This window comes from Nicotiana sylvestris, chromosome 4, assembly GCF_000393655.2.
Source record: "Nicotiana sylvestris chromosome 4, ASM39365v2, whole genome shotgun sequence".
NCBI classification, from domain to species: domain Eukaryota; kingdom Viridiplantae; phylum Streptophyta; class Magnoliopsida; order Solanales; family Solanaceae; genus Nicotiana; species Nicotiana sylvestris.
Window position 1 is genome coordinate 162,325,099 of NC_091060.1, and position 23,364 is coordinate 162,348,462.

Below are 23,364 nucleotides of genomic sequence, written 5' to 3' on the forward strand. Positions count from 1 at the left end.
AACCAGTAAACATGCAGCACGAACCAGTGCTAGAAAGACCCGATGAAAGTGGCTTGGGGACTGACCCCACAATCATGAAAATGCTCGAGGAATTGACTAAAAAAATCGAGTTAGGAGAAAAGAAGATAGAGGCTAACGATAAAAAGGTGGAGACTTATAACTCGAGGGTCGATCAGATCCGGGGCGTACCCCCAATTCTGAAGGTTGTAGATTCAAAAAAGTTCATGCAGAAACCATTCCCACCAAGTGCGGCTCCGAAGCCCACCCCGAAGAAATTCAGAATGCCCGATATCCCAAAGTACAACGCGACCACGAACCCCAATGAGCACATTACCGCTTATACTTGAACTGTAAAAGGGAATGACTTAAAGGATGATGAGATTGAATCCGTCTTGCTGAAGAAATTTGGAGAAACACTGTCGAAGGGGACCATGATGTGGTATCATAATCTACCCCCGAACTCGATGGATTCATTTGCCATGTTGGCAGATTCTTTTGTGAAAGCACATGTCGGTGCCATCAAGGTTGCTACAAGGAAGTCCGACATCTTCAAGATCAAACAAAAGGAGAACGAGATGCTGAGGGAATTTGTATCTCGCTTCCAGATGGAGTGAATGGAATTGCCACCGGTCTTCGATAACTGGGCAGTACAGGCCTTCACTTAGGGCTTGAATGAATGAAGCTCGATATCTTCGAAGAAGCTAAAGCAAAATTTGATCGAATATCCCGCCATGACCTGGGTGGATGTGCATAACAGGTATCAATCGAAGATCAGGATCGAAGACGACCTATTGGGAGCCCCCTCTGGCTCAGTATATCCAAGTAGGCTCCTAGCAAAGGAACCAAGGTCTATAGAAAGGGAGTCGAGATTAGGCAAAGAAAGGTATCAGGCATACTTCAAAGATTGAAGAGACACTTCGAGGTGGAATATACCTCGAAATGATCGAAGAGTAGATCAAGGCCAAAATTCCTAGGGACTTATGAGCAAGACTAGGTTTTACAGGCATTCGAGGCCAATGGAGGTACCTTGATTGTCAGAATACAACTTCAACATCGATGTCTCAGACATCGTATCAGCCATGGGTAGAACCAGGGATACCAGATGGCCAAAGCCCGCAAAGTCAGATCCTTCCTGAAGGAACCCCAACTTGATGTGCGAATACCATGGCATTCACGGTCATAGGAACGAGGATTGTAGGCAGCTCCGAGAGGAGGTGGCCCGGCTGATCAACAAAGGGCACCTTCGAGAATTCCTCAACAATCGAGCCCAAAACCACTTTCAAGAAAGAGAGGCGAATGGAAAGAATGGACCAGAAAAACCTGAGCACATCATTCACATGATCGTTGGAGGAACTGACGTCCCACAAGGACCCATATTCAAACGGGCCAAAGTGTCCATTGCAACAAAAAGGCAAACTTGGAGCTATATACCCTAGGACGCCCTTACATTTAAAAAAGAAGACATCGCATCCTTGTCCCAACCACATAATGGTGCATTGGTAATTTCTTTTCTTTTGAATAATGTTCAAGTTAAACGTGTGCTCGTGGATCCAGGTAGCTCAGCCAATATAATCAGGTCGAAGGTGGTGGAGCAGCTCGGACTGCTCGATCAGATCATGCCCACCTCTCGAGTCCTCAATGGATTCAACATGGCAAGTGAGACAACGAAGGGAGAAATCATCCTCGCAGTCAACGTGTCCGGTACAATTCAAGACACCAAGTTTCATGTCATCGAAGGTGACACAATGCCTTACTTGGAAGGCCGTGGATACACAACGTGAGGGCGGTACCATCAACTCTTCATCAGATGATGAAGTTTCCAACAAAAGATGGTATAAAAACGGTGTATCGCGAACAACATGCAACAATGGAGATGTTCGCGGTAAACGACATGGCACCAACATCGACTCTCCCCGTCCAAATTGAGTCAGGAAACGGGCTGACCCTCGAGGAATATGTGGTCTGTGAGCATTCGAATGAAGATGACGAAGAAGACTTCCTCACTCCTCAGACCTTCATTTCCCCCGAGGAGTCGGATGCAACAAAATCAAGGTCGAAGAACTCGAACAGGCCGTCTTGATCGAGCATCTTCCAGATCGAAAGGTATACCTAGGAAAGGAATTAACCCCCGAACTCAGGAAAAAAGCTCATCCAATTTCTTATTAACAACATTGATTGCTTTGCTTGGTTCCATTTAGACATGACAGGGATCCCGCCGGAAATAACTACCCATTGACTAAGTGTCGATCCCAGGTTCAAACCAGTAAAAATAAAAAAGGAGGCCTCAGTATGAGGTAAAATATGCATTCATCAAAGACAAGGTAACAAAACTCCTCAAAATAGGATCAATTAGGGAGGTAAAATACCCCCAATGGTTGGCTAATGTAGTGGTGGTTCCCAAAAAAGGAAATAAATTAAGAATGTGCGTAGATTATAAAAACTTGAATAAACCATGCCCCAAAGACTCATTCCCATTGCCCAACATCGATCGCTTGATTAATGCCACGGCCGACCACGAGATCCTCACTTTTCTCGACGCCTCCGGGTATAATCAAATTCAAATGAACCCAGAGGATAGGGAAAAAACTTCGTTCATCACGAAGTATGGTACATATTGTTATAATGTAATACCCTTCGGACTAAAAAATGGAGGAGCTACGTACCAACACCTAGTTAATAAGATGTTCGAACATCAAATAGGCCAATCTATGAAAGTTTATATTGATGACATGCTAGTTAAGTCCTTGCGCGCAGAGGACCATTTGACTCATTTGCAGGAAACATTCAATATCCTTAGAAGTTACAACATGAAGCTCAACCCTGAGAAATGTGCCTTCGGAGTAGGATTGTGCAAATATTTAGGCTTCATGGTGTCGAATAGGGGGATCGAGATTAACCCCGAAAAAATCAAGGCCATTGAAGAAATCACAGTGGTGAATAATGTGAAGGCCGTACAACGGCTGACCGGGCGGATAGCAGCCTTAGGACGATTCATCTCGAGATCATCAGATCGGAGTCATCATTTCTTCTTATTGCTCAAGAAGAAAAACAGCTTTGAGTGGACTCTGGAATGCCAACATGCTTTAGAGGTATTAAAGCGGTATCTCTCGAGCCCGCCTTTGCTCCACACCCCGAAGGAAGATAAAACGTTGTACTTGTATCTGGCTATATCCAAAGTAGCGGTAAGTGGTGTGTTGGTTCAGGAAGAACAAGGTATGCAATTTCCTATTTATTACATAAGTCGGACTCTAGGAGATGCTGAAACCAGGTATCCACACTTAGAAAAATTAGCTCTTGCATTAATAACTGCATCTCGGAAATTAAAACCTTATTTTCAATGCCATTGTCTATGTGTTTTAACAACGTACCCTCTTCAAAACATCTTGCACAAACCTGAATTATCGGGCAGATTGGCCAAATAGGCCATCGAGCTCGGAGGGTATGATATCATGTACCAACCACGGACGACTATTAAGTCCCAAATTTTGGCGAACTTCGTGGATGACTTTAAGCCTACCCTTGTGCACGAGGTAGAGAAAGAACTCTTGCTAAAAACGTGCACATCATTGGGGGTATGGACCCTATTCACCGACAATTCCTCGAGCGTGAAAGGGTTTGGGCTTAGCATCGTTTTGAAATCACCTATGGCGGTATGATTAGGCAATCTATAAAAACTTCAAAATTTACTAACAGTGAGGCCGAGTATGAGGCTATGATTGCAGATCTCGAGTTGTCCAAGAGCCTAGGAGCAGAAGTCATCGAAGCAAAATGCGACTCCCTTCGAGTAGTCAACCAAGTAAACGGGAGCTTCGAGAGGATAGAATGCAAAGATACTTAGACAAACTTCAGGTCATATTGCATCGCTTCAAAGATTGAACTCTGGTCCACATTCCTCGAGATCAGAACAGTTAGGTCGATGCACTCGCAAACCTGGGGTCGTTCATCGAAGAATATAACATACTCCTGGGGGTTGTCGTACAGTTATCCAAGTCGGTGAATGAAGAAGGCCATGACGAGATCAACTCAACAAGTCTAACATGGGATTGGAGGAATAAATACATCGACTATTTGAGAAACGGGAAGCTGCCCACAGAGCCAAAAGAATCGAGGACCCTTCGAGCTAAAGCAACTTGATTTTTACTTGACGAGAATGGAAAACTATATAGAAGGACCTTCGACAGACCTCTAGTAGTATACTTGGGACCGGGGGAACCAATTATGTACTTCGAGAAATCCACGAGGGGATTTGTGGAAATCATTCCGGCGCCAATTCTTTGGTTCAAAAGGTGATCAGAGCAGGCTACTATTGGGACAACATGGAGAAGGACACCAAGGAATTCGTTCGAAGGTGTGACAAATGCCAAAGGTTTGCGCCAGTGATTCACCAACCCAGTGAACAACTACATTTAGTCTTATCACCATGGTCGTTCATGAAATGAGGGATGGACATCGTCGGCCCCCTACCAACGGCGCCAGGTAAAGCTAGATTTATTCTATTTATGACTGACTATTTTTCGAAATGGGTGGAAGCACAGGCATTTGAGAAGATAAGAGAAAAAGAAGTCATTGACTTCATCTAGGACCACATCATATGCTGATTCGGGATCCCCTCCGAGATTACATGTGATAATGGGAAGTAGTTCATAGGTAGCAAGGTGACGAAATTACTCGAAGACCATAAAATCAAGAGGATCCTATCAATGCCCTATCACCCATGTACAAATGGACAGGTCGAGTCCATGAACAAGACTATCATCCAAAATTTAAAAAAGAGGTTAGAAAATGCGAAGGGACAATGGAGATAGGTATTGCCCGAAGTACTATGGGTATACCAAACAACTTCAAAGTCAAGCACAGGAGAGACACCGTTCTTTGGTATACGGGTTCGAGGCTTTGATACCGGTCGAGGTCGGAGAAAAGAGTGCTAGATTTTTTGACATGCCCTCGAGGACTCGAACAACGAGGCCATAACTACAACCCTCGAGCTACTAGATGAAAAGCGAGAGGCTGCACTAGTCCGAATGGCTGCCAAAAAATAGAGGATCGAGAGGTATTATAACATGAGAACAAACCTACGATACTTCGGAGTCAGGTATTTAGTCCGAAGGAAAGTCACCCTCAACACTCAAAACCCAAATGAAGGGAAGCTAGGTCCAACTGGGAAGGACCGTACTGCGTCCTCGGAATAATAGGCAAATGGTCCTACAAACTTGGCACCATGGAAGGCGAGCAACTTCCAAGCAATTGGAACATATCGATGATCAAACGCTATTATTGCTAAGGTATAATATGTCTCATACTAATTTCTTATAGGTGTTTGATGGGAGATGCCGAAGCATGCGTTGCACTCTTTTTCCCTTCGATCGGGTTTTATCCCAAATGGGTTTTACCGATGAGGTTTTTAACGAGGAAACATCCATATGCTACATAAGGAGAACTCATCAAGTATTCAAGGCTTCTCTTTGATCAACCTCAAATACTGGGGGCATCACCCCGGGAGGTCAACGCTTCAAGGAAATCGAACTATGCCTAGGAGGACCTCGATAGGAGAATGTTGTATTAGGCCAAACGGTCAAATGAACCGTGTCTATGTAGAATAATCGAGCCTCCAAATGCAAAAAACATGTACGCATATATCAAGTAATTAAGGAAGCCTCTTTGCTTATCAAAACATTTTGTGCCTAGAAGAAGTTCACTACTTTATCATAAGATGGCTCAAGGGCCAAAAACTTTCGAACACTCGGGGACTGTCATCGATAGTCAGCTCATCGAGCCATCGAAAACTTGAATTCGTAAGACCTCGATCAGGCAACTTCGAGCTTTTAAGCCCTCAGTGAGGCAACATCGAATCTATAATACCTCAATAAGGCATGCCTAAACTTATAAGACCTCAATGAGGCAATACCGATCTATAAGACCTCAACTAGGCGTACTCAAATTTCTAAGACCTTAAAAAGGCATAACCCCGATATGAAGGCCAAGGCTATATATTCGAACTAGTAAGACCCCTAAAAAGACATACCCTTGATATAGACACCAAGGTCACCACACCCGGGGACTAAAGGCTACGGCCAAACATAAGACTACGATTAAACTAAAAGGCTACGACCGCATTAACGCGGCTCGGAGACATCCGACTGCCGCCATAAAACTAAAGGCCTTCATATACTTTGAAAATACTTTTAAAAGAACAAGTTAATCAGGCTACCCTCGGCATAAGCAAAGGAGATTCGATAATATCAGCTCCGAACAATAAAAAGGCTTCAAAAACAATCAGCCTTCGATGAAAAAGTTTCGAAAACTCAGCCTTCGAGCAAACCTCCCAAAGTACTCAGCTATCGTCACATATCGACTCATAATCGAGGTTCTCGTTTGAGCCGTCGAAGAGTCGATCAAACATAAACATGACAAGGCATAATCAAAACTACAAAAGTCTTTAGCCAAAATGAGGGAAAACTATAGCCATATTAGAGGTCACATCGACCCAATCTAAAAGAGCCTAAGGTCCAATGCATAAGAGCCTAAGGTCTAATGCATAAGAGCCTAAGGGCCGATCTAAAGAGCCTAAGGGCCGATCGAAAGAGCCTAAGGGCCAACATGTTAAAAACTTGAGGGTAGATAGCCCCGGGTCGAAATTTGACTCAAGGATCGAATCCCGAATGGTTAACTATTATCGTTCATTCATCGAGCATGAAAACCCAAGGGGTTTATATTATAAGTCCGACACATCGAACTGGTTATCGACAAACATCGAAGTTTATTCCAAAAAGGCAAAGGAAGACAAGAAATGACGAAAGGCAAAGATCTTTATATATGTATATATATATAATAAAGGTTCACAAAGACATATTTACAAGGCTCACACCTGGAGACCTTACACAAAAAAGGACCAAATAAAAACCTAATCTACCGCCAGGGTCACTTGACCAGACGGAGCTCCCTCGGAAGTTGTTCCTTCAACGACTTGACCCTCGACCCCTGGAACATCAACGACCTCCCCCCTCTGGGACTTCACCTTCATCTTCATCATCCTCCGAACCACCGGCTGAAAAACTGGCTGAACTATCATCGGAAGAAAGTAGAGCTGCCAGTTTTTCCTCTAGGGCCTTCACCCTCTCGATCTCAATAGACAAATCGATACCCCCTGCATGTACTTCCTCGAGAGCCTGTCGCATAGATCTTAATTGGGCATGCTCTAGGGCTTGCGTCAGTTCAATGTTGGCCTCTTCAGATATCTTCTTGGCTCGCGCATTTGCAGCAGCAATATCTTCTCGGTACGAGGATATGTGCGCATCGGCTTCGGACTTGGCTGCAGATAGCACAGAGACCGATTCAGCATGAAGATCCTTATACTTACTATTATTCGCCCTTGCATCCTGAAGATGATGCTCAACCGAGGTTAACTTCCCTTGGAGGGTATCTCTCTCGGAGGCTATCTCGTCCACACCTTGCTTGAGTCCGAGAACCTCAATATCCCTGACTCTTAGCCCCTCCCTCATTAGGACATCTTTCTTCTCAAGCTGCAAAAATCAACCCAAAGGTGTTAAATGCTAAAGTCGGAGAAGCACAAAAATAAAAACATACGAAGACTGTATTACCTGCTTGGCAAGATCGGTCCGCTCTCGAGACACCGTCTCCAAATGAGCCTGAAGGTCACGAAGTTCTTCCTTCTTTTTGGTAAAAAGAGCTCTAAGCTCGTCAGCCTCTTATGAGAGCCTCCTACACTCTTCCTCATAGTGGGTCAACTCTGCTTGGGACTTAGCAAAGGCCTGATTGTAAAACACTATAGCCTAAAAGCATAAAAGAACAAAATCAAAAAGATGAGGATCGGAGCTCAGAGCATAGTCGACGAATGATTACCTGTTTGCGGAGCCTCTCAGCTTTCTAAAAAATGAGCGAGGCGTTAAGATCGGGGTTTTCTTCGACCCCAGTGAAGAATCCTTGAAACACGTCATTCTCCCCGAGGGACGCCCCCGTATTAGAAGTCTCTCTATTATGGGCATCCCGTATCTCCCTCGGAGAGAATGCCGGACCCAACAGGGAATCACTCACATCAATAACTCTGGCTGGATTGATCGGGGCCTTCTCTTGTCTCCGGGGAGCCTCAGAACTGGGCTCCCCTAACTCATCTACCGAATGCCCCTCAGCTCGGAAAATGTTTTGGCCGCCGACCGGCTCAGGGACATTATTTGATCCACCTTCGAAAGCCTTTCAGCCCGAGGTGGGACAACATCAGCAACTTCTGGTTTAGAAGCCTTTGGCTCAACAGCCATCGGCTAAGTAAGGTCCGAAGCAGTCATGCTTCCTTTTCCCTCGTGTGCTAGCGGGGATTCATCTTTCTCTTCTCGCCCAGCTCGGGGGCTCTCTGATACTTCCGAAATTAAGGCCGCTGAGTCAACCTTGGGCTTTTGAGTTTTAGCCTTCTTCGGTTTCGGGGACTCAATCGGTGATTTTCTCCTTCTCTTCTTCTCCTTGGTAGGTTTTGGGGTATCTGCCTCCTCCGAAGGGGTTTCCCTCATCAAAGAGGCCTCTCCTAGGCCTGCACAAACACAAATGTAGGTATAAGAAATGAAAATACAGTCAAGGGGTATCTCCTTTAAAGAGATCAAGTACGACAGAAGAGAAACCTCACCATGATTTTTTGCTTCCCATCGGGCCTTGGCCAGATTGTGCCACACGCGCTTAGCATACGGGCAAGTCAAATCGAGCTAGAAAACCCATCCCGAGAGATCCTTAATCACGCCAGGGTACCTCACAACAGCTACATCACCGAAGGAAGTTAATTCGAGGGGAAGATGCTCCAAAAGAAAGAGAAAATATTTAATTGACATATTCGCTTACGATTCATATTCCACTCCTCGGGGAATGTCATCCTTTCAACATGAATTAGATCCGAGGTCCTAATTCAGACAAAGCTACTCATCCACCCTCTATCCTTGTCTTCGTCGGTGCAAGCAAAGAGAACCTTTGAGGCCCGACGTTAAAGCTTAATTAGACCGCCTCGATAAAGTCGGGGCCTGTACATCCTAATCAGATGGTCAAGGGTAAAAGGCATCCCCTCGACCATGTTTGCAAAGTGCCTGATCATGTAAACAATGCGACAGAATGATGGATGGATTTGGCCGAGTGTCACCCGATATTGTTTGCAGAAATCGAGTATCACAGGGTCTATCGACTACGAGGATGGTTCTACCGGACCTAGGGTAAAAGGATATGTGTATACACTAAGGAAATCAACTTTATGTGTTGTTATGTCTTCCTTCCAAGAAGGAATCTCCACTTGCACCGCATCTCCCCAGCGACAATCAACTTTCACCTTCCTAGTGTCGGTTATCAGGCTAATATATCAGGATATGGGTTCACACCGCCCTGATTTTGAAGAAGGGTTATCAACCTTGAAATCGGAGGATGTTTCACAGGGTTCGGGGATGAACTCCTCAAGACGAGGGGGTACTACGGCCTTGCCCTTAGACGAGCGTCAAGATTTAGAAGCTTTATCATCTTGGGGAATGGTTCTAGATGTCTTCCCCTTTTTCGCTGAAAGATTTCAGAGGAAAAGAGAAAAACTAGATGAGAGACGAACACGAGAAAGAAGTAAGAAGAGTTGTTGAAAGAGTAAGGAGTGAAGGATTGGAGTATTTATAGGGGCCAGTAGTGTGCGTTAGGGAAAGCCAAAGGACGGCCAACCGTCATAATCAATTCGAGGCCTTTCAAGAACCGTGCGAACGTGACTTGTGAACATCCCTTTTTGTCACATCAATCGCCTACATGGCATAACTGACGTAATGATGGAGGCATTGAAAAGTTGAAGAATTCAAATTGTTCATTGTTATTTCATTCCAAGAAACGCGGGGACTATCTATATACGGTCAAAATCAGGAAAGGCCGATTTTAAGGCTTCTATGGCGTTTCAAGCCCGACCTCGATGGGCTCGAAGCACATTCTAAGGCTCGTCCCCAAAGCACTCGCCTTGAGAGGTTATATCGAAGACTCATCACAGCGTACCTCGAGGCAACATGAAAATCGACGACCGTCATGGAAAGGCAGGAAACTCCCGGGAGCACGTGATTAGAATTGACAGAGTCTGCGAGAAATAGTACAAATCCGTACTAGGCCATTACACAATTGTACCAATAGCATTTTCTTGTCATTACTAGACATGTACTATGTTGGGATTCCCCCCTCCTATATAAAGGAGACCCTTGTCATTTTGTAATACATAAATATTTAATACAATTGAACATTCTCTGCTTTTCTGGCCAAAACGTGCTCAATAATTACTTTACAGATCTATTGCTTGTTCATTTATTGTTCACTTATTGTTCTTCATTTATTGTCCATTATTAACCGCAAAAGGCTATCTTCGAGGCCTTCGATATCATTGTTTCTTCATCAATCGTTCATTGCTAACTGCCCTAACTGGACCTCGAGGCCCCCTGTTCCAGCCAGCTCTAGGCCCAGTCCTACGACAACATTGGTTTGCATATTTTATTCTCTTTACTTACACTTAGTATCTATTGCCTAACATCTAGTATTGAAATAAATCACATATTTTTAGAACCACAAAATCAAATATAATTGTTAATACCATTTTCAAGGTAAACAAACCATTATCAGGGATGCTATTTAGAGATTAACCATTATTTATTTTGTGTTGAAATTGAAATTTCAAGATATTTTTGTCCTGAAATATTGAACTGAAAAACTGAAACGCAGGACGCACCGGCTAATTCCTAAATAGCAGTCATTTAGAGTGGCTACCTGGTGTCATTTCTACGTACTACATATTCCTCAATGTTGATTTATAAAATATGATTTTGAAATAAATAAATTAATTAAAATTACACCACCAAATTATCGCAATTGTTCTCATGCCTTTCTATTTTTTATTTCTTTGTAAAGACAAGATTATTTTTAATCCATATTAATTGGGCATCTAGATGCTCTTACCCCTATAGTCAAATTAGTACAAAGACATGTTCTGTTCTGTCACATTATCCCAATAACCAGCGCTATAAAGTAGACACAGAGGTAAAGAAAGGGATTGGATTGTCAACAGAATATGCTGCGTTATGCCAAGAAATGACAAATTTGACAGAAAGCCATTTTTGAAAAAGTAGTGAATTTATTATTTTTAGATTTATTAGCTACAACTTGATGTGTATGATTATTCTATTAGTCCTATGAATTTAGCTGTGCAGAAAACTCTATTTTCAACAATTCAACTTCCAGAAGAGCCAAATTTCTATCCATATGTATATCAATAAATAAATAATAGAATGTAGAAAACTGAATATGACCGGCATTTTACCTAAAATAAGTTCGTTTAGAGTTGAAACAGTTGAAAATTCTAGATCACCAGATGCATCATCAATATTGATAAGTAAATGATTTGCCATACTACTTGTTATTATATAAAATAAAGTTAATTACTTGCATTTAAACTAATATGGGATAAGCAACTTCTCCATTAAACTAGATTGTATATTAGTTTCGCACTTTTGCTCTTAAACTTTTGTTAGCGTAAATGACTGCTCGTTCTTTTTGGAACCAAATTTAAAAAATAATTAGATGGAAAATAGTCATGTGCTGGTCACATAACTGTATAAGAATGTGAACTCCTTGGGGTCGTTTGGTACGAAGACAAATTATGTTAGGATTAGTTATGTTGAGATTAATTATATTGAAATTAGTTATCTTGGTATTATTTTTTATATTCACTATTTGATATGTTGTATTAATCCTGCGGTAGTCAATTTTACTGCTTTATCCTGGGATAACTTATCTTGGAATTCCTATTCCACCCTCTAATAGATATAAGTTATCCCGATACTATATTTAATCATAGAATAACTTATACGAAGATTAAACAAATGATACGGAGATACTAAATTTTTATCCCTAATTATTTTTGCTTATCCATCATGCCAAATGATCACTTATGATATATCTTTCCATGCCATGTGTTTCTTCTTCTCTTTCTGTTAGTAGTTCTACGGCAGTACTAGTGAATAGAACCAAAACTAATTTCTTTTTTCCAAGTAGAGGAATCAGGCAAGGGGACCCCATGTCCCCTTACAATTTTATTTTATGCATGAAAATGCTATAAAGGTATATTAACCACCAAATGGACATTAGGAAATGGGATTCCATCAACCTTGGTTATAACTGTCCTCCCTTGTCTCACTTGTTATGTGCGGACGACCTAGTCCTTATTGGTAAAGCAAACACCAAAACAAGCTCCACTTTTCTATTGGCTCTTACCCATTTCTGTGAAATTTCGGGACAATCTATAAATTATAAAAAGTTCAGAATTTCAAAGAACTGCAATACCACCACCATCACGAATATCTCCTCTTACCTAGGCATAAAAAGCTATAAATCTTTTGGTAAATATTTAGGTTTCCAATAATTGATGATAATCCTAATCACAAGGACTACCAACACATTATTGATAATATGCGATCTAAGCTCTCTGGCTGGAAAACTAACAGCCTAAATTTAGCTGGTAGGGCCATACTAATTTTCTCAACACTGTCTAGCCAGCCAGTATATTACATGCAATATACACTATTACCCTAAAAAACAATTAAATCAGTCTGACCAAATACAAAGAAAGTTTTTGTGGGGTACAAATGCCTCAAATAGAAAATTACACCTAATTAGTTGGGACTTGGTAACTAGGAAGAAAGATCAAGGTGGGTTGGGTTTAAGGAAAGCTAGAACAAAAAATGAAGCCCTCCTAGCCAGCCTAGCATGAAGATTAGAAAATAATCCCATGAGTTTGTGGGCTAAGAATCTAATAACAAAATATTCCTCTAGACTAAGTCAAAATGCTCCTTCATTTAGAAAAAAGTATTCTCAAAGGATGGACAATTTGCCAAAAATGTATGGCATGGTCTACCCACAACTCTTCTTTCTCTTAATAGTTGGGAGAATAAGTGGATTCCAAAATTAAATAACCTTAGAAGTTATGTGATAGGTCACCTGATCAAATAGGAATCCTCCCTCACAATTAGTAATATTAGAACTAATAACTATTGGAACCTCAATGAAATCTCCTTCAATATCCCTCCAAAGATCCACCAAAAAATTATTTTCACCGTTGTATCCCTAGATAGAAACTGTCACGCTCGAATTTTCCACCATCGGGACCGTGATGGCGCCTAACATTGTACCCGTTAGGCAAGCCAATATTACCGATTATTTTACCTTTTTCCTTTATCTTTTAACAATTTATATGCCAACAAAAGTAAACCAGCGGAATAAATGCGGAAGAATAGAATTTAACAAATTATCTTAATACAAATAATGAAACCGTAATAACTCCATCCAGAACTGGTATCACCACTCACGGACAGTCTACGAATACTACAAACAATGGTCTGAACAAAGAAATATACATCTGTCTCGAAACTAGGTAAAACAGAAAAGAAATAGGATAGAAGGGGACGCTAGGGCCTGCGGACTACCTTGGGTCTCCGATGGACTGAAGGCAGCAACCTCGAACTATGGTCCGTATGGTCCAGTACTGGGATCTGCACAGAAAGTGCAGAGTACAGTATCAGTACAACCGACCTCATGTACTGGTAAGTGCCGAGCCTAACCTCGGCGAAGTAGTGATGAGGCTAGGACACCACAACCAACATAAACCTGTGCAGTTAAGCAATATCTAACAGACTAACAATAATAGAAGCTAAACAGAAATTAACGGGAAGGAGCAACATGCTATGGGGGTACTAGAATAAGAAATCACAACAATAATGGAAATGAAACAATTAATGCACTTGAACCGACAACAGCAAATAATCACAGCAATAGAAAATGAATGCACGACATCACCTTTCATGCTTTTACTCTCAATCCTCACCATGTAATCAATAATAAAAATGAATGCAAGGCATCACCCTTCGTGCTTTATCTCTCTTCCCCACCATATGCATCAATATAAATGTAAATGTGCACGACATCAACCTTCGTGCTTTATCACTCTTCCTCACCATATGCATAAGTATGAATGTGCACGACATCACCCTTCGTGCTTTATCACTCTTTCCTCACCCAAACAGTAGAAACAATAACATCCTGGCAAGGGAATCAATAATAGAAACAATAACATCCCGGCAAAGGAATCAGCTATAACCAATCTCGTTTCAACAGTTAACTTCACAAAATAAGTCTCAACTTGAATCAATACTCAACAATTGACAATTTCCAAGAGAATGTCATAAGTCTTGTTCAACATGGATAATCATCAATTTAAGCATGAACAATATATAATAAGAGTCACAACAATCACAATATAAGACTCACTTGTATGCTCGACACCAACATATAGATACCCGTCGCCACACCTATACGTCGTACTCAATACTAATACGTAGCAAATAAGACAACAACACCTATTCCCTCAAGCTAAGGTTAGAGCAAATACTTATCTCGATTCCACGGCCAAACTCAAGCCTAAAATACCGCTTTCCCTTTAGATTTTACCTCCAATCCACTCGTATCTAATCATAATTAACTTTATAACATCAACTATTGCTAAATAAATCAATTCCAATACATAATTATAGGTTTCCTGACATTCTTCAAAAAAAATCAAAACCCGACCCCAGGCCCGCTTGGTCAAAACTCGAGATTCAGACCAAAACCTGATTACCCATTCATCCACGAGCCCAAATATGTAATTAGTTTCGGAATCTGACCCCAAATCGAGGTCTAAATTCCCAAATTTGCAAAAGCCCCAATTTCCCAAAATTCCTAATTTCTACCCTTAAAGAATATGATTTAGGCCTATAAATCTAACAGGTGTTGATGAAAAATGAAAGATATGAGTTTAAGAACACAAACCTATGATTTGGTGATGAATCCCCACTTCAAAAATCGCCCAAGGTCGGATTCTATGGAAGAAGATATGAAGTTTTGGTCTAATTCCGACCTAGGTTCTGTTTTAAAATCACTGGACAGGTCTTCTTCACATTCGCGAGAAGCCTGTCGCGTTCGTGAAGCAGCGGTCCTATTAACCTTCGTGTTCATGAGACACACTATGCGTTCGCAAGAGACACTACGTGTTCGTGAAGGTATTTCCCCCTGACCTTCGCGTTCACAAACCATTGATCGCGTTTGCATAGTGTATCAATCCCCTCCCCCAGGTCCCTGCCAAAATGACCTTCGCGTTCGCGATAGCCAGGTCGCGTTCACGAAGGGTAACGTCCCCAATGCTCTGCGTTCGCGACCTGTGCCTCGCGTTTGCGTAGGAGGAATTTTCCCTCAGACAATTTTACTCTTCGCGTTCGCTAGAGTTCTTTTGCGAATACGAAGAAGGATACATCTGTGCACCTGCAACAACAAAACAACAGAAATCTCTAAGTCCAAAACACCCTTGACCTATCCAAAACTCACTGGAGCCCTCGGGGTTCCAAATCAAACATGCATACAAGTCTAAAAATATCATACGGACTTGCTCCCGCGATCAAATCACCAAAATAACACCTTATACGAATTTAGCATCAAAATCAATGAAAATCTCAAGAACACTTAAAGTTTCTTTTTTTACAACCGAGGGTCCGAATCAAGTCATATAAACTCCGTTTCTCACCAAAGTTTATATACATAACTTAAATACTATACTAAACCTATGTCGGCAATCGTAACCAAAATACGGGCCCGATACCATAGAAATCAAGCATCATTGAATTTCCAAAAACCATTATATTTTCAGTTAAACAATATTCTTCAAAAATTTATTTCTCGGGCTAGGGACCTCGGAATTCAATTCTGGGCATACGCCCAAGTCCCATATTTTTCTATGGACCCTCCGGGACCATCAAATCACGGGTCCGGGTCCGTTTATCTAAAATGTTGACCGAAGTCAACTTAGTTCAATTTTTAGAGGAAAAATTCAGCATTTTTCTCAAAATTTTCACATAAAGGCTTTCCGGATATGCGCCCGAATTGCGCACACAAATCAGGGAGAGACAAAAGGAGGTTTTTAAGGCCTTGGAATATAGATCTGACTTCTAAAATAAGAGATGACCTTTTGGGTCATCACGTTCTCCACCTCTAAAACAACCGTTTGTCCTCGAAAAGACATAGAAAAGTACCTGAGCCGGTGAAAAGATAGGGATCTCGGCTTCGCATATCGGACTCGGACTCCCAAGTAGCTACCTCGACAGGCTGACCTCTCCACTGAACACGAACCAAAGGGTAACTCTTCTATCTCAACTGACGAACCTGCCGGTCTAGAATAGCTACCGTCTCCTCCTCATAGGTCAAGTCCTTGTCCAACTGGACAGTGCTGAAGTCTAACACGTGGGATGGATCGCCGTGATACTTCTAAAGCATGGGCACATGAAACACTGGATGAACAACTGATAAACTTGGTGGCAACGCAAGTATGTAAGCCACCTCTCCCACTCGATTAAGGATCTCAAAAGGTCTGATAAACCTAGGACTTAGCTTGCCCTTCTTTCCAAATCTCATCACCCCCTTCATGGGCGATACCCGAAGCAACACTCGCTCCCCGACCATGAATGCTACATAAGGAACCTTATGGTCGGCATAGATCATCTGCCTAGACTGAGCTGTACAAAGCCTATCGTGAAATCTTAACCTTCTTTAAGGGATCCTGAACTAAATCTGTACCCAACAACCAAGCCTTTCCCGGCTCAAACCACCCAACCGGCGACCGACACCGCCTACCATATAATGCCTCATAGGGAGCCATCTGGATGCTCGACTGATAACTGTTGTTGTAGGCGAACTCTGCTAATGGCAAGAACTGATCCCAAAAACCTCCAAAGTCAATAACACATGCTCGAAGCATATCCTCCAAAATCTGAATGGTACGCTCGGACTGTTCGTCCGTCTGAGGATGAAATGTTGTGCTCAACTCGACCCGCGTACCCAACTCACGCTGTACTACCCTCCAAAAATGCGAGGTAAACTGCATACCTCAGTCAGAAATGATAGACACGGTCACACCATGAAGACGAACGTCTCCCAAATATAAATCTCTGCCAACCGCTCAGAAGAATAGGAAACCACCATAGGAATGAAATGCGCTGACTTAGTCAGCCTATCCACAATAACCCACACTGCATCGAACTTCCTCTGAGTCCGTGGTAGTCCAACAACGAAGTTCATAGTGATACGCTCCCACTTCTACTCAGGAATCTAAATCTTCTGAAGCAAACCACGAGGTCTCTGATGCTCGTACTTTACCTGCTGACAATTCAAACACCAAACTACATATGTAACAATATCCTTCTTCATCCTCATCCACCAATAATGCTGCCGTAAATCCTGATACATCTTAGCGGCGTCTGGATAAATAGAATACCGGGAACAATGGGCCTCCTCTAGAATCAACTCACGGAGTCCATCCACATTAGGCACACAAACTCAACCCTACATCCTTAAAACTTCGTTATCTCCAATTGTAACCTGCTTGGCATCTCCGTGCCACACTATATCTTTAAGGACAAGCAAATGAGAATCATCATACTGGCGATCTCTAATACGCTTAAATAATGAAGAACAAGCGACTGTGCAAGCTAGAACACAGCTGGGCTCAGAAATATCCAACCTCACGAACTGATTGGCTAAAGCTTGAACATCCAAAGCAAACGGTCTCTCACCGACTGGAATATACGCAAGGCTGCCCATATTAGCTGACTTCCTACTCAAAGCATCGACCACTACATTGGCCTTCCAGGATGATACAAGATGGTGATTCATAGTCTTTCAATAGCTCCAACCACCTCCTTCACCTCAAATTTAGCTCCTTCTGCTTGAACAAGTATTGCAAACTCTTGTGATCCGTGAACATCTCACACGACACGCCATATAAATAGTGCCTCCAAATCTTCAGTGCGTGAACAATAGCTGCTAGCTCCAAATCATGAACTGGATAATTTTTCTCGTGGATCTTCAACTACTGCGAAACATATACAATAACCTTTCCATTCTACATCAACACCGTACCAAGTCCAATACGAGATGCATCACAATATACTGTATATGGCCCTGAACCTGTGGACAATACCAACACCGACGTTGTAGTCAAAGCTGACTTGAGCTTCTGAAAGCATGCGTCACACTCTTCCGACCAACTGAACTAGGCTCCCTACTGGGTCAACCTGGTTATCGGAGCTGCTATAGATAAAAACCCCTCCATAAACTGACAGTAATAACACGCCAAACCCAAGAAACTCCAGATCTCTGTAGATGATGCGGGTGTAGGCCAGTCCTTGACTGCCTTAATCTTCTTAGGATCCACCTGAATACTCTCTGTTGATACGACATGACCCTGGAATTCTACTGAACTCAACCAAAACTCACATTTCAAAAATTTAGCATACAACTGACTATCTCTCAGAGTTTGGAGAATGACTCGAAGATGCTGCTCATGCTCCTTTAGACTGCGGGAGTAGATCAAGATATCATCAATGAAAACAATCACAAAAGAATCCAGATAAGGCTTGACACCCGATTCATCAAATCCATAAAAGCTGTTGGGGCATTTGTCAACCTAAATAACATTACCAAGAGCTCATAATGCCCATACCGAGAGCGAAATGCTGTCTTAGGGACATCGGATGCCCTAATCCTTAACTGATGGTAGCCAGACCTCAAATCAATCTTCGAAAACACAGTGTCACCCTGAAGCTGATCAAATAAATCATCAATCCTCGACAAGGGATACTTGTTCTTAATGGTGACTTTGTTCAACTACCAATAATCTATGCACATCCTCATCGATCCATCCTTCTTCTTAACAAACAACACCGGCGCACCCCAAGGTGAGACACTAGGTCTAATAAAGCCCTTATCAAGCAGGTATTGCAACTTTTCTTTCAATTATTTCAACTCTGGCGGGGCCATACGATATGACGGAATAGAAATGTGCTGAGTGCCCGGAGCCAAATCAATGCAAAAGTCAATATCCCTATTGAGTAGCATCCCCAGCAGGTATGAAAAAAATAGCTCGGGAAACTCCCAAACAACTAGTACAGAATCCATAGAAGGAACCTCAGCACTAGAATTGCAGACATAAGCCAAATAAGCCAAACAAGACAAACACCCCTTCTTGACCATACACCGAGCCTTCATATACGAGATAACCCTACTGGTATAATGATCAAGAGTCTCTCTCCACTCCAATCGAGGCAAACTCGGTAATGCTAAGGTCACGGTCTTGGTGTGACAATCCAATATGGCATGATAAGGTGACAACCAATCCATCCCTAAAATAACATCGAAGTTTACCATATCGAGAAGTAAGAGATCTACACTAGTCTCAAGACTCCTAATAACAACCATGCACGGACGATAGACACGATCTACAATAATATAATCACCCATCGATGTGGACACATATACGAGAGCACTCAAAGAATCACAAGGCATAGCCAAATATGAAGCAAAATAAGAAGACACATAGGAGTGTGTAGACCCTAGATCAAACAAAACTGAAGCATCTCTTCTACAAATCAGAACAGTACCTGTGATAACTACATCGGAGGAATCAACCTCATGCTTGGATGGGAAAGCATAACATCGGGGCTAGGCCCCACCACTCTGAGCTACATCCCTGGGACGGCCTGTTGCTGGATGGCCTCCACCTCTAGCGGCCTGACCTCCACCTCTAATGGCCTAACCTCCACCTCTAACACCTCGACCCCTACCTCTAGCTGCCTGAGCGGGTGATGGAACACCCAGTGCTGGAATCATGGTAGGAGAACCCTGATGCTTGAGAACTGCTCGAGCCTCGAGGGCAAAATCTAGCAATATGTCTCTTATCGCCACAAGTATAACAAGACTTCGGCTACTCAGACTACTGACCCTGAAACTGACCCTAACAGCCTGAGTAACCATCCTAAAAACTCTAGAGTGGAGGTGCACTAATAGGAGCTGGTGGTTCACTATAGGGTAGCTGATTAGAATACTACATATGAGAACCATGACTACCTGGAGCACAGCGAGAAGCCTGAAGTGCTGAATGAAATGGCCTGGGAGGATGGCCTCTACCAAAAGAATCCTTGTCTCCAGATGAGGCACCACTGAATTTGCCAGAATGACGAGGCATTTTGTCAGACCCCTGACCACTCCCCTGAGCTAGAACCATCTCAACCTACCTGGCCACATTGGCCGCATCCTAAAAAGAAATCTCGCTCCCTAGCTCCTTAGCCATTTGCAATCTCATAGGCTGAGCGAGTACCTCAATAAACTTCCTCATTTTCTCTCTCGGTGGGGAGTATCAGAAGAGCATGATGAGACAAATCAATAAACTTCATCTTGTACTGGGTGACAGTCATAAAACCCTACTGAAGACGCTCAAACTGCCTGCGGTACTCCTTTCTCAGGGTGACGGGAAGTCACTTCTCGAGAAATAGCTGCGAGAACTGGTCCCAAGTGAGAGCTGGTGACCCAGTTGGTCTGGCCAAACAATAATCTCTCTACCATTTCTTGGCGAAACCTGACAGACGGAAAGCAGCAAAGTCGAACCTATTGGTCTCCACTATCCCCATGTTCCGTAGAACCTCATGACAGCTTTCCAAATAGTCCTGGGGATCCTATGAAGATGTACCACCATAGGTACTAGTGAAAAGCTTGGTGAACCTGTCCAATCTCCACAAATCATCTGAAGATAGCTGATCCATCACCGGTCTGAGCTACAACACCTGCTGGAACTACCCTAACAAGCTGAGTTGCTGGAGTCTGAAACTGGAGAGCCATCTGCTCCGGAGTGCGAGTAGCGGGAGTTTGTACTCCTCCCCCAGCCTGAGTGATGGCTGGTGCCACAGGAAGTATGCATGCTTGAGTGACACTCTCTATAAGGTCCACTAGATGGACCAGAGCATCCTGGAGTACTGCGGTAGCAATGAACCCCTCTAGAACCTGAGCTGGCCCCGCTGGAATGGTCTGGGCCGAAACCTCATCATCAAACTCTACCTGAAGCTCCATCGCTGGTGCTCCTGCTCTGGGCTGAGCTCTTCCCCTACCTCGGCCTCTAGCACGGTCTTGGTCATGTCCTCTGCTCCTCATAGGAGCTTTTGCTAGGGGCTCGGGCTGCTGATCAACTGATGAAGCGGTATTCGTTCTCGCCATCTGCGAAAAAACAAAGTAAAAGTTCAATTAGCATTGAGAAATCAAACCGCATGACAGAGATGAATAGAAGTGAAATTGTTCCTAACTATGTAGCCTCTGGGGGATAAACACAGACGTCTTCGTACCGATCCCTTAGACTCTACTAAGCTTGTCCATGAATTGTGAGACTTAAGCAACCTAGAGCTCTGATACCAACTTATCACAACCCGAATTTCCCACCATCAGGACCGTGATGGCGCCTAACATTGTATCTGCTAGGCAAGCCAATGTTACCGATTATTTTACCTTTTCCCTTTATCTTTAACAATTTACAAGTTAACAAAGTAAATCAGCAGAATAAATGCGGAAGAACAAAATTTAACAAATTATCTTAATACAAATAATGAAACCGTAATAAAACTCCACCCAGAACTGGTGTCATCACTCACGGACAGTCTACAAATACTACAAACCATGGTTTGAACAAAGAAATATACATCTATCTCAAATGTAGGTAAAATAGAAAAACATAGGATAGAAGGGGACACCAGGGCCTGCGGATGCCTGCAGGACCACCTTGGGTCTCCGATGGTCTGAAGGCAGCAACCTTGAACTATGGTCCGTATGGTCCAGTACCAAGATCTGCATAGAAAGTGTAGAGTGCAGTATCAGTACAACCAACCCTATGTACTAGTTAGTGCCGATCCTAACCTCGGAAAAGTAGTGACGAGGCTAGGACACGCCAACCAACATAAACCTGTGTAGTTAAACAATATCTGACAGAATAACAATAATAGAAGCTAAACAGAAATTAATGGGAAGGGGCAACATGCTATGGGGGTACCAGAATAAGAAATCATAGTAATAACGAAAATGAAACATTTAATGCACTTGAACCGACAACAACAAATAATCACAGCAAACAGAAAATGAATGCACGACATCACCCTTTATGCTTTTACTCTCAATCCTCACCATGTAATCAATAATAAAAATGTGCACGGCATCACCCTTCGTGCTTTATCACTCTTCCTCACCATATGAATAATAGAAATGTGCACGACATCACCCTTCGTGCTTTATCTCTCTTCCTCACCATATGAATCAATATAAATGTAAATGTGCACGACATCACCCTTCGTGCTTTATCAGTCTTCCTCACCATATGCATAAATATGAATGTGCACGACATCACCCTTCATGCTTTATCACTCTTTCCTCACCCAAACAGTAGAAACAATAACATCCCGATAATGGAATCAGCTATAACCAATCTCATTTCAACAATTAACTTCAAAAAATAAGTCTCAACTTGAGTCAATACTCAACAATGGTCAATTACCCAGAAAATATCATAAGTCTTGTTCAACATGGATTATAACGACCCGACTGGTTATTTTGAACAATTGCATCTGGTTCGGCAGTTTGAGTTCAAGAACAGCTTCACATTATGTATATTGACTTGTGTGCAGGGTTGGATTCAGTTTTCGGATGAATCGGGGTCGAATTGGAAAGAATGAATATAGTCCTGGAAGCTTAAGCAGAGAGAATTTGATCGGAATTTGACTTTTGAGTAAACGGCTTAGGAATGAGTTTTGGATGATGTCAGTAGCTTCATATGGTGATTTTGGACTTGGGTGTGTGTTTGGATTTGGGTTTAGAGGCCCGCAGGGTAATTTGAGACATTTTGGTAAATGTTGAAGTTTGGAAAATGGAAAGGTTTGATCCATAGTTATCTTTTATGTTATAAAGGTTGGAATGTGATTCCAAAAGTTTGAACAGCTCTGTTATGCCATTTGGGACTTGCCTGCAAAATTTGGTGTCGTTTGGAGTTTATTTGATATGGTTTGGACGCTTGGTTGCAATTCTAGAGGTCCTTGAAGTTCATAGTGATTCTCATGCGTTTGGGCATCTGATTCGTGGTCTTAATGATGTTTGAAGTGATTTGAAAGTGGGGCTAAGTTCGTATGATGTTATGGGATGTATTGGTACATTTGGTTGAAGTTTCAGGGGCCTCGGGTGTGTTTCGTGGTGAATTTTGAGCGAGTTCGGGCATTTCGGTACTCTGAGTTGGTTCTGGCACTTTTGGGAGTGCGGACCGCACCAAATATATGCGGACCACAAAGGAGAGTACGGACTGCACTAAAATTTCGCAGACCTCATTGCGGACCGCATAATTTCATATGCGGCCGCACATCAAGATGTTCTGCAGGATCGCTAGTCCGAATTCAGAAGCTTATATCTTTTGATCTACAAGGAATTTGGAGATGA